The 14,024-nt window shown below is 50.6% G+C and overlaps 1 long non-coding RNA gene across 1 annotated transcript; it reads left to right on the forward strand.

Annotated features, from left to right (window-relative positions):
* Window positions 1-3,922: 3,922 nt before the first annotated feature.
* Window positions 3,923-5,098, forward strand: LOC109284339 (uncharacterized). Its single transcript, XR_002091756.2, has 2 exons — window positions 3,923-4,314; window positions 4,729-5,098. It is a non-coding gene; the product is annotated as an uncharacterized LOC109284339 (long non-coding RNA).
* The last annotated feature ends 8,926 nt before the right edge of the window (window positions 5,099-14,024 follow it).

Here is a 14,024-nt window from a genome sequence, read left to right on the forward strand (position 1 = left end):
TGCCACCACTCGCTTCCTATTTGGGGCAAGTGGCAGAATAAGCCCTGTCTACCACACTCTGGAGGCACTATTGGCAGCTGGGGGGGGTCGGTGGTGAGCGCCATCCAGGGGGTGGTGACCATCCACAGGGGCTGCCAGCAGTGTTGGCGGCAGCCAGCGGTGACCATGGACCACCTGCAGATGCCACCAGTGGTGTCAGTGGCAGGGTGGCGAGTGGCAACCACTCGCAGGCGCCAGCAACAGTGTCAGTGGCGCCTTTTTGCAGGGGGTGCATGTGCACCCGCATGCACCCCCTATGCATTGCCCCTGAAGCCGCCGCTGCCAAGTGGTCCACACCAGCTTTCCTTGCCCTGCAGTGCATCCCTCCCACCTGCTGGGAAGAGGCTCGTACTTAGGGAAACCATGACGGGGGCTGCTGTCCCAGACATGGTCATTCCCCCCTCACTGCTCCAGTGGCCAGTTTGGGGTGGGGCTAAACAACGCTGGCAGGGCCCTTTAGGCAGGGGGCAGGGAGTGGGGTTATTCCCCCCTATGCCCCCAGGCACTACAGCGGGGTCTGCCCTCCTGCTTGCCACCACATAAGCCTCCTCAACTGGATGCCGGAAGGAGGGGGACAGGAGGGGGGTTATTCTGCTGCTTGCCCCAGCACAGAGTGAGCGGTGGCAGAGGTGTGCAGATCCTGCTGTGATTCCCCGGGGCAGAGGGGGTGAAGGGGGAATAATCCCACTCCCTGCCCCCTCTGCCTCAGGGGCCATGCCAGCCTGCCGCTGCAGCAGTGAGGGGGGGAGTGCCTGGTAGACCCGGCTTGGGTCTCTGCCGATGGGACAGGGAGGGGGGAATTAAACCCCTCTCTGGCCAGACCCCTGCCCCTGCCCGTTCCTGCTTGGCTGGGGAGCAGAGGGCTGGGGCCAGCCCTGCCCAGCTGGAGCAGAGCCCAGCTCAGCAAGCATGCTGGGATGCTGGGGGACTCTGGTTTAAGTTAAACCAGGAAGGGGTCTGGAACAGACATTGCATAAACCAGTTTGAGCTCAATCAGTTAAGTCTGATACTACATTCAACCAGATTTATCTCGACCTGGTTTCGGCCACTTTGAAACTGGTTTACGTGCACTGAATGTCTGTTCTGTTACAGGTTTCAACCAGTTTCTGATTACCTAAACCGGTTTATGTGTAATGTCTGTCCTTAGCCTTGGAGAAAGGAGACAGTAGTCTTGAGTTCTGTCTCCATCTGTCATTGACCTTGGAGACAGATTTATGCCTGCATACCTGTACAGGGCTGGCCAGCCCTACCCTGCAGTACCTGCAGCCGCAGGGGGCCCCACAGCCAAGGGGCCCCTGTGACTGTGAACACTGCAAATCAGTGCTGTAGCAAGGGGCGGGCGGGGGGGCAGTTGCCACAACTCCGCATTGCCACTGCCACCGGTTTCACGTCTGGACGCTAGCCACTCCCCTCCCGCCCCTCCGCACCACCACCGCCAGCTTCTTTTTGTCAGGGGGCCCCAAAAAATTGTGGGCCGGCCCTGTATCTGTACAACAAGGGTAATGACACTGTTACCTTTTTGACCTGAAGGCAAGGGTGGTTTTACTTGCCTTGTGCTAGCCTTGATTTCTGCCAGCACTTCTATTATATGGATCCTTGATTTCTGCCAGCAATTAACTAAAACCCAGGGTCCTGTGGGTTAAAAAGAAACCGATGCTGGAATCAGTCATCCAGTGCAATCCTGCTTATTTAAAAAGAAAGTACACAAAGTTCTGTTTTATGAAATACGGGAGAAATCAAACAGGAGAAGACCATTTCTTTGCCCATAAATTGTAATTTTTTTTTCCAAGCAGTATTTCATCCCTAAACTCACATCCTCTCATGTTCTCTAAGTTATGCTGCAAGCGTGTTCCTGGAAACATATTCTCTGTTTGATTTTCTGGTGGTTCTCTGGCTTCTCTTTTACACAGAGATGCAATGATACCAGCCCCCTGTCTCTGTGTTTATCAGATCCCTGGTTTGGAAAACCTCACCTGGCTGGTAAATATGGGCATGGCCAGACATTGCCCAGGGTTGTGGTCAAGTCTTTGAATGGTAGTTTTCCAGTATTTGAGCTATCACTCCAACACTACTGAACAATTTTTCCCTTGTTTAGCCTTCAAGGGGTGGTGTGATTGCCTGGCTCCCAGTATAAAAACACGTAACCACCTAATTAGTGACTGTGAATCTTAATTATTGACTGGTAAGTTCTCTGAGGTCCTCTGATGGGACACATGGACTAAGAACAAAGCATTTGTATCCAAACTGTTCAGACAATGATTTCCCCCTGCCCACAAAGCATTTTTTCCCCCCACAAATGACTTTTTTTTTTCATCTGGAGAGCAGGTGGAAATTGGAGACAACCTTTTTCAACAGCAGAAGAATGAAGCAGAGCTCCACAACCAGCTTAGTTATTAAATGAGATTAAAGGAACTGGTATAAGCTTATAGAGGGGCTAGGATGATCCAAAGAGGGGTGCTGGCTCTCCAGTCAGGGGGTGTGATGTGTGGAGTTATTTCTGTGGTTCCCCAGGTTGCAGAGCAGAATGAAGGGTGTTTAATATTCCCCATGCTTCTGGGCTTTTCTGGTTGCCTTATGGGGCTAGGAAGGAATATTTTCCCCTCCTGTTGCTACAGGTATCTGGGTTACTTTTTGCCTTCCTCAGAAGCATTAGGTGTTGGCTACAGCCAAGGCTGGATTGTGCCAATGCATCTGCTGGAAGCAAGAAACCCCAGAAATTCTTGGTTACAGGTTCTTGCCCCTTTGCTCAAGGTGAGGCTATTCACCACATTTGGCATCAGGAAGGAATTTTACCCTGTGGTCAAATTGACATGGGCTATGGACAGTTTGGCTTCCTCTGTAATGGGGGATATGGTCCTCTTCCTTTCATCTCTTGAGTATATTTTAACCATCGCTTCCTGGCTTTCCAATAGCAGGACATTGACAGTGCTCTTGTCCCCCTGCATTATGTGGGGAAGGTTAGGGTGTTCTTGAGAGATAATTAACCCTGTTAATCTGAAGGCAGGCAGAAGGCAGGGCAAAGTGCCTGGTAGTTGTGCAACAGGATTATTTATGTAGTTTTAAGAATGGGTGAGACACCTTGAATAGGGTGGTTCAGATAGCAATGATAGTGATAGGGATGATCCTGTCTTGTGAATGGGGTTGGAATAGATGATCCCCTGAGGCCCCTTCCAGTCTGATTTGTCTCCGATTCCAGATTTTTCTTCATATTTTTCTTCAAAACCACAAAAAGGGCTCCAATTTTGGCAACCATGCAAATGCGAAATATTCCATCTATTTTATGCAAATTGAGTATTTTTTCATGCAAATGCCTGTTCCCTTAGAACCTGTTTCCAAGATTTTTTTTAAAAAGCTTTGTTTTGTTTTTTATCATGAGGGGAACATTTTTCAGCCAGCTCCAATCTGCATGTTAGGAACAAAGACACCAAAAATAAATAGGCCTGACATTGTCTCTTCAAAAATGTCCTTTATCATCATTTACAAAATGTTCTTTTGTTCTCCAGAAAAAGCCTCCCAACCGCCCTGTTAGCTAAACAGAGTTTGCCGTTATTTGCCACCCAAGAGAGGAGGATCAGCAGACATGGGGGGGATGGGGGTAGCTCACTGCCTGGGGGTAAAGAGATGAAATGCTGTTACCTCCTCCTGTGCTTGGGGCACAGCACAGCTCGTGTGAAAACCCTTGCCACTTCCCATTGGTTTCTGCCAGGCCAGCCTGCTGAAAAGTAGAGCCCAAAGTTAAACATTACCTGGCACGGCCCCCCACAGAGCCGGCTGGTGCCCAGCTTGGAACGGGCAAAACAACTGAATTGAATGGGTGATTAACTCTTTGTCACTTGCTAAGGAATCCAGCAGGTTTGTGAAGCCAAGTGAGAGGAGACAGGGTCAGGCCCTGAGCTCAGCTGCACCTGTGCAAGCCGACTTTAGCCAGGTTACGCTGGGTTTACACCAATGTGAACAAGTCCCTCTGACCAGTAAGGTCTTCTGAGACCAGAGTTGCATTGTCTTTCCTGGCTTTCTTTCATGCCAGAGTTCAGGTTAAAATCCTTATTTGTGAGCTAAGCTGGAGGAAGGGGCCTCTTGTAAGCTAGGAGGCCTTGGATACATCCTATTCCTGTCATCCGTCAGCTCAAGAGCAGTCTCAGTAATGCCAAACCTCATGGAAGAAATCACAAGACTCCTGATTTCGAAGTCAAATTAACTCTGACTCATAATCTCCTGATAGAGAGATCAGATCTTGGGATTTTTTTCTTCTGGCCCATGTAGAGTGCCAAGCTGGTAAGTCTGTGGAGGGGAAGGGGTAGGAGGAAAGGGAAGGAGAAGAGGGAGGGGGGGTGCAGATTGAGGTCCCCATGGTGAGGGAGGGAATGGGGCAGAGGATGAGGTGAATGGGGTGCTGGGGCGAGTCATGCAACAGAGCCGTGGGCAGCCGTCTGTCTGCGTGCGTGTATGTGTGTCTCTGCCTCTCACTCCCAAGCCACAAAGCCCCCCGAGCCCTACTGCTGCCCCTCACTCCTGACCCACAGTACCCCCCATCCTGCCACAGTGTGTGGGGAACCTCCCTCCCCAGCTCCAAACCCGACCCCCCCCCACACCCCACACACCTTCACAAATAATCTCCCCCTCCCCACCCCGTACACACTTCAAAAATAGCATCTCATGATTTACATTCCAAATCTCTTGATTTTTTAGAGTTTATCTCAGGATTTTTGACACAATGGGGTTGGCAATACTGCAGTCTCCTTTCCCACAATGCAGTGGGAGAGCTCCTACAGCCAGAAGAATTGGAACAGGTATCAGATAGTCCTGGAAATGTGTATGTAGCACTGCCAAGCACATGAGCTGCCAGGGCTCCATGGGAATCCAGCTTCTCCAGCTGCCTTCTTGCCTCCGTGGTTCTTTGGGTGCCTCCAAATACTTAAACAGCTCATGGAAGAATGACCTTGCCACAAAAAAACCAAGGCTGAACAGCTCACAGAAGCCATTTGTAGACATGCTCACTATTTTCTAAACTGTGTTAACTGACTTGCATCACATAGTTCAAATCAAATGTCATTTTGAATTAAGGGTTAATAGACTATCATTGACCATCACAGGAGGGGGTGCTGGCTATATACAGTCTATATTCTTGACAGCCCCTTAACAGACCCAATATGCAGCCTCTGTGTGTGAGGTTATGTGTAATTAGGATGCAGACAGAAGTGCAGTTCTTTGCTGTAAGTGACAGCACTTTGCAGGAAACCTTCTGAGTTACAAGGATCCCCTGGACCAAACAGAAGTTCATTGGTTCCAAGGGGGAGGGGAATCTAGCTGCTGCTGCCAGACTGCAGGCAGTTTCCCTTAGCAATGGCCCCACCTTTCTCCCAGTCTGTCCCCATTTCAGAATCGGAGGAGGGAAAGGTAGTAGAGGGAGCTCATTCTGAGGTTCCCAAGTCAGCTCTGGAGGGTGGGGTAGGTGTATTGGAGCCTCCCCACACACACTTTGGGAAGGGGGAGTCCAATACACCCACCCCACCATCCAGCAGGGACTGAACCCCCCCCCCAGACCCAACTCCCTCTGCTCGCTTTCCCCCCTCCCATTCTGAAAACAGCAACAGGCTGGGCGGCAGCACAGACACAAGTTGCAAAAGATGCTCTGTTTTGAAAAGTCTTCATTTGACCTCTCATGAAATGAGGGTTCAGATTTTCACCCAATTAGCCGTTTTTGAAGTAGTCTGCGGCTGTGCACTTGTGTTTGGTCACCGCTTTCGGTGGCGGGAGTGGGTAAAAATTGTTACTTCTGTCTGCACCCAATAAGCTTGTTTAAGCACTGCTACATCTTTGCAGACCTATTGTCAGTTATCTAAAATGCTGTTCTAAAAGCCACAATGAATGCAACTAACCTGATGCTGGCACATTTAACTTTGTAAAGGTGTTACTTTGTGCCTCATAGCCTCTTTTGTGTTGCAAAAACCCAACTGAGTTTTCCTTGTGACGATTGATATGTGCAATGTTTATCTATTTATCTGAGTTCCTAAGGAGTGTTTTTCCTAAAAGCAATACCCTATATACATGTTAATTAATACAGTTTAAATTGCCTAATTCGAGCTGCCCCTAGTCTGGATTAACTATAATCCTCATTCAATGAGGCTTAGTTAATTTGGGCTGGAGCCAATATTAATTCATACTATAGGGCTAAGTACAGTCAAAAAGCCTGAGGCTGAATTGATTCAGTCTTTGTAGGTTAGTTTAAACTGCAAAGATTGAACTAATAAGACAATGAACAGACATTCACTTCTGATTCAGGAAATGCAGTCACATGCCTGCAATGGCTCAAGCCAGAAGCCAGGGGGTTGCCAGAGCACAGCTCTCTGGCATATAGCCAACATGGGCTATGTGTTCACTTCCTCTTCCTGCTGCCCCCAAGGTCTCTGGGATTTGCAGCCCATAATCACAGCAGCAGGACTCTGCAGGGTCACTCATCACTTCCTCTTCCTGCTTCCAGATACCTCTGGGATTTGTAATCCACAGTCACAGCCATCAGTAAGTTTATCAGGGCAGGGCAGCACTGTACTCAGGGATTTAACCCAGGTTTAACCCCCCCTTCCTGTCCCCAGACCCTGGGCGGGGTTTGCCTGGCGGGGGGCAGCGAGCCAGCCCTCACTGCTCCAACTGGGGAGTAGAGGGGTAGGGCCAGCTCTGCCTTCTGAAGCAGACAGTCCAGCCTAGCCCAGCCCAGCCCAGCCCAGGGACACAAAATGCCGGGGGACTATGATTTAACTTGAACCAGTAAGGGGTCTGGGATAAAAGCTTCATAAACTGGTTTGACTTAAATCAGCTAAGTCTGATACTGCATTCAACTAGGTTTATCTTAAATCAGTTTCAGCCATTTTGAAACTGGTTTATGTGCACTGAATTTCTATTCTGTTGCAGGTTTAAACCAGTTTCTGATCACTTGAACCGGGTTGTGTGTAACTTCTGTCCCTAGCCCAGACATCCACATATATATAGTGATGGCTGTAGTCCAGATTAAACCTAGAAAAATGTAATGTCTATAAATGTCCAGAATATACCCAGGATTACAAGTCTCCCCCATATTCTATTCCCACCCTGCTTAAGGATACTTATGAGCAACAAGTGTGCCTACAGCAGGGCTGTCCAGTGTGGGAGTGGCTGGGGGGATTGCACGACATACCAATTCCAGGCCCCAAGCTGCATACTACGTGGGCTGTGTGCTGTGTGGGCTACATGCTTTGTGGGCTCCACAGGACCCCTGCCACACAGACAGCACAGGCGTCCACCCTCTGCCACTGCAGCTATACAGAAAGTGGGCTTAGCAGGCTCCCTCGCACTGGGCTGACCTTCAGGGCACCCGTGGGGGGGCTAGGGGAGCGAGGGGAGGGTTGGGGGGTTCATGCAGAGCCCCCATGCAGTGTGGGGCAGTGGAGGGCAGCAGGGATCGCCCCCTGCCCAGCAGCACCCGGTGATCCGGGGCTCTTTTTTTTTTTTTTTTGACAGGCTGGGAGGGGGGGTGGGGGATGGGCCTGGTCTGGCTGAGTCGAATCACTGAATTGAATCACTGTCCCCCGAATCGGCCAAATCTGAATCCAAAGTGAATACTAGCCGTTTCGCACAGGCCTAATAGAAAGCAAGACTTTCTGCATGCTTCCCAGCCTCTGGTCTCCAAAGGTTCCTGGAGGCAGCACTCGCTGGCTGTGTGCCTTGTCCCCCAACTCCCACCGTGGGTGGAGTGCCATACAGAAGAGCACTGTGAGATGCCAGAGGACTGAGGAAGGGTGAAGACACTTCAGGAAGCATTTCAAAATTAAGTTCTTCAAAGGTTCCTCCAGGCACCTGAAACGCAGTTGCAGGTGGTTAGCAGTTAATAGTCTGCTTGGCTGGCAGGCTGGGATCCAGCTGCAACTGATGACTGGGAAATGATGGGAGAGCTACCAAGAAGGTTCAGCGCTGCAGGATCAGAGTGCAGAGGAGGAGATTGTGGGGTTGAGGGAAAACCAGTGTTTGAGTTACCCCTTCCAAAGACTAAAGGAAAATATAAGGTTTGGGTTGTTTGCTTGTTCTTTTTACTCTGGGAATGATTCTGCCCTGCATGAAATAAACTTGCTGGAAACCCTGAATGCAGGGCAGACTGGCCCGGGTAAGGAAGCTGGGTGAGTGACCTGCTTATGATACCTCTTAAGGCTGTTTTTGAAGCACTGCTTTGGCTATGCATATCTGTACCCTAACTGTTTAGTGCTTCAAAAGCACTTGCAGTTTTAAACCTGTTTCTCAACCTGTGGGTTGTGGCCCAAAAATGGGTTGCAAGGATGTCTGAAAGAATTGCGAACAAACTTTTAAAAATGGATCAACCAACTTTTAAAATAGATTTTCCTGTAAAGGAGAAAAACCATGGGGAAACCTGTGGCTTTTCCTTTGCAGCCTGGCACAGTTCTAGCCTGCAAGGGGCTGCTTGGGGTCTCCCATGACCCACACAACCCCCCTCCCCTCCCCACGCACTGTGGGGCTGGGACCTGGTGGCAGCAGATCAGGAGTGAAGAGCACTGGGTCAAGACTGGCTGTCAGTGTTTACAGGCGAGTCCTGGTACAAAAAGAGGTTGAAAACTACTGTTTTAAACAATGTGACTGTCCATGGCCTGAGTAGTCAGACTTCCAGAAGATCTTGGTAGACTGGGAGTATAGAGGGTGCTAAGCCTTTTGGTGTCTCTGACCTAGAGTTGACAACTCTAACTGAAGCTGTTCTGGGAGATTTTTTTTTTCCCCCTAATGTGACACAACATAATTCATTTTACTCTTCAACCCATTCACAATATCAATCTCCCGGCCAATCCTACTGTGGCCCTTTAGCTCTGATGTTCAAAGGTCTATTGTTTGCAGCTGATCTTGAAACCAAAAAGGGACTTTGGCCTGCCATACAACTTCCAGCCTAACCCACTCCTGGGCAGGTATCTGTATGCACACTAGAACTCCTCAACAAGTTTCCGTTTAAGCTGCATTGGGGGGTTCTAGTTTGTTTTTTATTTCTAAAAGGTGTTTGAAACCTTACACTTGTAGCCCAGGTACACCCAGGGGGTGTGCCCCGTCCTCCGATGACCGTGGTGATGGTTAGACAGGGTGCTGAGGAAGGGGTCAGCTACTAGAGCGGCTTCCTCCCCTCTCTATAGAGCTAGGCTGAAACCAAATACTTAACTATGTACAATTTATTACAAGAATAAATAAAGACACTTAATATAAAATAGAATATTTACAAGGCTTAACATATAATACTATATATAAAATTCCACAGTTCACATACAATACCAAGTACCTTACAACCTATACAATACAATTAACACATAGGAATAGTAACTTAACCATAGTATTTCTTTAAACCTTCACAAGTAACAATGCCAATATACACATTGAGACATTAAAAACACATAAACCATATAAACCCCCTTAAAGAATACCCTTAGTTATATAGCCGTTAACACAACTTCAAAATTGGGAGTGTACTTAGCACCTCCCCGATGGGGTTTCCCCGAAGCCCATCCCCTTTAGGGCCCTGGGATGTTGATACGCCCCTCCCACAATGGAGGGTGGAGGTAGCAGACCCTCCTCACCCATGTCAGCCTCCCCTGCAGGGCCCGCTTCCCCAGTAACTCACGCTTCCTCTCTAGAGAATTCAAGGCTTGTCCCCTGATGGCTGATCCCGCAAGAGCCTCTCCCCCGTGATGCCTTCGGCTCTCCTTGATGGCCCAGCACCCTGCACTGGGCACCCGGGGCACTCTCTCTCTCGTGGGAGCCAAGCCCTTGCAGGCTGCGACTCCCCGGTCTCACACCAGGGGTTCTCCCCTTTCCCAGGCCCTGCTCTGGGCACCGGGGCTCTTTTAGTTAAAAGCAGAGCCACACTGCAGGGCTCCAGTCACTCAGCCTAGAGCCGGGGCTAATATAAGCAGCCACGAGCTGCTTCCAAGGAGGTTCTCCGTGTGCCGACCTGCACGCTGGGTGAGGCCCAAGCAGCTGCAAGCTGCTCCTAGGGCCAGCTCTCCGTGTGCCAGTCTGCACATTGACTGCCCAGCTGCTTGCTGGGTTCACAGGCTCAAGCCACCTCGAGCGGCTCCTAGAGCCTGATCCCCGTGCGCCAATTTGCACACCACTGAAGCTCAAGCCGGGTCCTGAGGATGGCCATCTCTGGAGCTCCTCTCTCCTCTCCATCCCTGTCTGTCCAGCATGCTGAGCACACTCCCCTTTTATACTCTTCAAGGGCTCCACCCCCTAAGTTCTCTGGACCTGGCTGGTGCAGTTCCCATTCAGGTCCAGCTGCTCCTTGCCCCCTCCCTTCGGAAAACGGCAGGGCATTGCTTCCCTTGTGCTGCCTCCGGATTGGTGGGTGGGCTCCACCAATCAAACAGCAGACCCTCAATCCTGAGACCCAACCCAAGCTCCGAAAAGATAAACCTGCTACACACTCATGGAAAACTTCACCTTTCAGTCAAAAGAAAGTCAAAAGACTGATAATCAACTTGTCCTGATGGTGAGAATCTGCTCTGATGCCTCCTGGGAGCTTGGTCTATTTGTCTGCTGCCCTTCTTTTTGGGCTGAGTTTCTCCACCAGACAATGCCTTGCCTTCCGTGATGCACTGTCACAGGTGGAGAAAGACTGAGGAAACTCCCGAGCTCATGGAGGGAGCCCCAGAGACAGAGGGCAGAGCGGAGGGAAAAGAAAAGGGAAAAAATAAATTACTCACTGCAGGATGCGAGGAGGAGCAGGGACGGCCGGAGAAGCCCCCGCACGGCCAGGACGACGCCTCAAGTCACCTGCGGATGGCGGGTGACGTCATCACTAATCACCTGCCGGCGGCGATAAAAGAGCCGACCACGGCGAGAAGTGGGGTGCGCACGTGGCTGCCGGGAGAAAGCCGGGCCGGTGGAGTTGGCTGGAGGTGCGAAACGCCAGGGCCGACCGCTGGCGTGCATAGCGGAGGAGTAAAAGAGCCCGGGGACGAACCAACGCCAGAGGACAACACAGCTGCGGCGGGCGAGCTGGGGAAGAGCTGAGTAAGAGCTTCACCAACGCGGAGGGGCCAGCAGCCCGAGGAAGACCCAGAGAGAGGGCTGCGGTCCGGGGAAGACCCGGAAGGAAGGCGGTGGTCCAGGGAGGACCCGGAGAGAGGGCTGCAAGCCAGGATAAACCCAGAGAGAGGGCTACAAACCAGGGAAAACCTGGAGAGAGGGTTGCTCCGGGAGACACCGGACAAAGAGTGGCGAGAAGCTGGCACGGGAAGAGAGGGCTAGCATGCCAAGTCATGAGTGGCAACCCAGTTGATACGCGGAGGGGCGACAGGGTTACGGACCCCCACCAAGGGGTTTAACAGGGGCAGGGTCATGCCTCACAATTAGGCGCAGTGAGCCGTAGTTAAGTTTGAAAGAGTTTTGTTTCTTTTGTGTTACCCCGGGTCAGAAGGGGCTGAGGCGTATCAATAGGGAGATTGAGTGAAAGGTGAGCTCATTAGTGGCGTGCCTGAGGGAGTATGCAAGCACCAACAGAAATAGCCAAGATCCGCCGGGCGGGGTAAGGGCGAGGTGTAGGGGAGGAGGAGCCTCGCAGAAGACACCTACGACGCAGGTAGCTGAAGAGGGTAATCGCACTACACGAAGCCCCACCCACTGAGAGATCAAAGTCGTGGCAGGCGAGAAAGGGGCGGGCTGCAACGCGCGGAAAGATCTCCCCGAAGGCTACCGGTGACGGCAAGCCAAATATCAGCAAACCCTCGGAGCAAGGAAGCCCAAGGTAGGATGTTTGAGGCCCAGCGGTTACATGCACCATGACCAGGGATTTCAATGTTGTTGCTACTTCCCCATTATCTTGAGACTTTGGTGCATCACGGGAGATGATGGGAGTAGGGAACCCTGTCCATAGAGAAGAATGTGGCCCTCAAACTGCTATTTATGAATCTAAATATCTCAGGTTTGGGCCAAAATAGCTTCTCTTTCTCTCTCTCTCTCTCTCTCTGAAAATCAACATTGGCCATGAAATAGGCCACTTTCTGATTAGCAATAAGAGTTCAGGAAATACTGTTGTGTGCATAGAACACTTTATTTTAATTTTATTTTAAGGATGTGCACGTTTTTCACCTTCCTGAGCAGGCATTTTCCTTGCGGAGATGTTGTGTATATCTCTGCAGTGTCATTGTCCTCTTTTAGCCCCATCTTTAATCCCTTTTTAGGTGTCTTGAAAGCTCTAGGGGTTTCTGAAATGAGCATCTGGGCTCTAGGGAGACTGAAATGAGCATCTGGGCACCAATAAACCGCTGCTTAGAGAAAGCGAAAGGTCTCATGGAGGCATAAAACAAAGATCCCTTTGTAATGTGGTGGTTCATGACCTAAGCCATGAAAGTCCCTATCTGTTTGTCTGTAGCTTTTAAAGGATGATTAAGATAAGTGCCCTTAGCTTACTAGATGGTGTCACTGGGCTTCCAGAAAATACATGGACAGCTTCTTGGAAGAGGGGACAGAAAGGCTCATAGAAGGGAGGAGAAAGAGTCTTGCCTTGTCAATGAAAGGCAGGAGATGAGGAGTCTGCTGTGCATTACGTGCATGGTTGATTCCCCAGTGATGCCACTGGTATCCTGCTGCCGGCCACTGTGTGGAGTATCTGTCATGGATGTGTGTGGCTGCATGGACAAAAGGGCATTTCCATGTTGGGGTCGGGGAGCTGCTGGTCTCAGTCAGCCCGAGACTCTGGCTGCTGTTGTGTTAAATGCAGGCACTGCATGTGATAGTACAAACAGCACTGGGATGAGGTGGACCACAGGGAAAGGGAGACCCTGGGATAGATGGGGCTGACCACAGGTGACGGACTAGGGAAAGCTCTAGGACCCTGTAGCCAGTCTAGCCAGGAGTAGCAGGGCCAGAAGAAGCACAGTTTTACTGTGCTACTCAGAGGTGGGTAGAACTGACCCCTGGGCATTGCTTGGGTCCTGCTTCAGCCCTTTTATGCCCTTATTAAACTCAAGTGGTGCTGGCCCCTCTGCACACTCTTACCCTACCCCTTCATCCCCCAAAAGACTGCCAAGAGCCTTTGGTTGGCAAGTAGAGCCCCTTCCTGTGTGGGACTTGAAGCAGCAAGCAGCTAGCATGTGGTGATGAGGGTGAAATCCTGGTTGCTAATCATCCAAGATTGCCCTGGGGCCTCCAGAAATTGAATATAAATTTCCTGGAGACTGTTGAGAGTCACCTGGGAGATAAATGATAGGGCATTCATTAAAATAAATATTAAATGTTGAATCTGGTTTATATAGTAGTCCAATGGGTTTTTTAAATGTAATAGTAATGTGCATTTGCCTCCCTGACAGAATGACTCATTAATGTCATTACGTCATGTGATGAAACCTCCAGGAATAGATTCAAACAGCGTTTGCATCCCTAATCCCAGCCCATGTGAATCTGATCCCTGCAGCACGACCAGCCCACGTGATCACATCAGTGCAGTGACATGATTGTGGTCAGGCTGTAGCCACCCTAAATGTGACCCTCCAGCCAGCCCAGGGGAAAGAAGGCCTCTCTGGTTGGTGACTATTCTGCAGGAGCAGGGGTATTAAGAAAGAACAAGCAATCAGAGCTACCACAGCCACATAAAGTTGTCTCTCCTTCCTCCCTCACCTGCCCCTTAGGATCCAGAGGGTTTGGAGGTCAGGAAAGGGGGAAGAGGGAGCAACCGGTCTTACAGGAAAGGAGGTGGAGAGGGTGGAACAGAAAAGCTCAGCAGGCTCGGAGAGATCTGGGAATGGAAAGAGTGAGTGGTAAGATCCACCCCCACCCCCAGCGAAACAAGGGGGAAGAACTGAAGTGGGGCCTGGGGGAGCATGATCCTTTGCTGGGCTGGGGCAGGGCAAGTTGTGGGGGCTGTGGCATTAATTAGGATTTTGTGGCTTAGAGAACTGGAGCAGCTGGATGCTCCTTGCCCTCAGGCAGACAGCGGGAGCTCTGGGAGCTGTCAGGCAGTGTGG

The sequence above is a fragment of the Alligator mississippiensis genome, chromosome 14 (genome assembly GCF_030867095.1).
Source record: "Alligator mississippiensis isolate rAllMis1 chromosome 14, rAllMis1, whole genome shotgun sequence".
Classification (NCBI taxonomy): domain Eukaryota; kingdom Metazoa; phylum Chordata; order Crocodylia; family Alligatoridae; genus Alligator; species Alligator mississippiensis.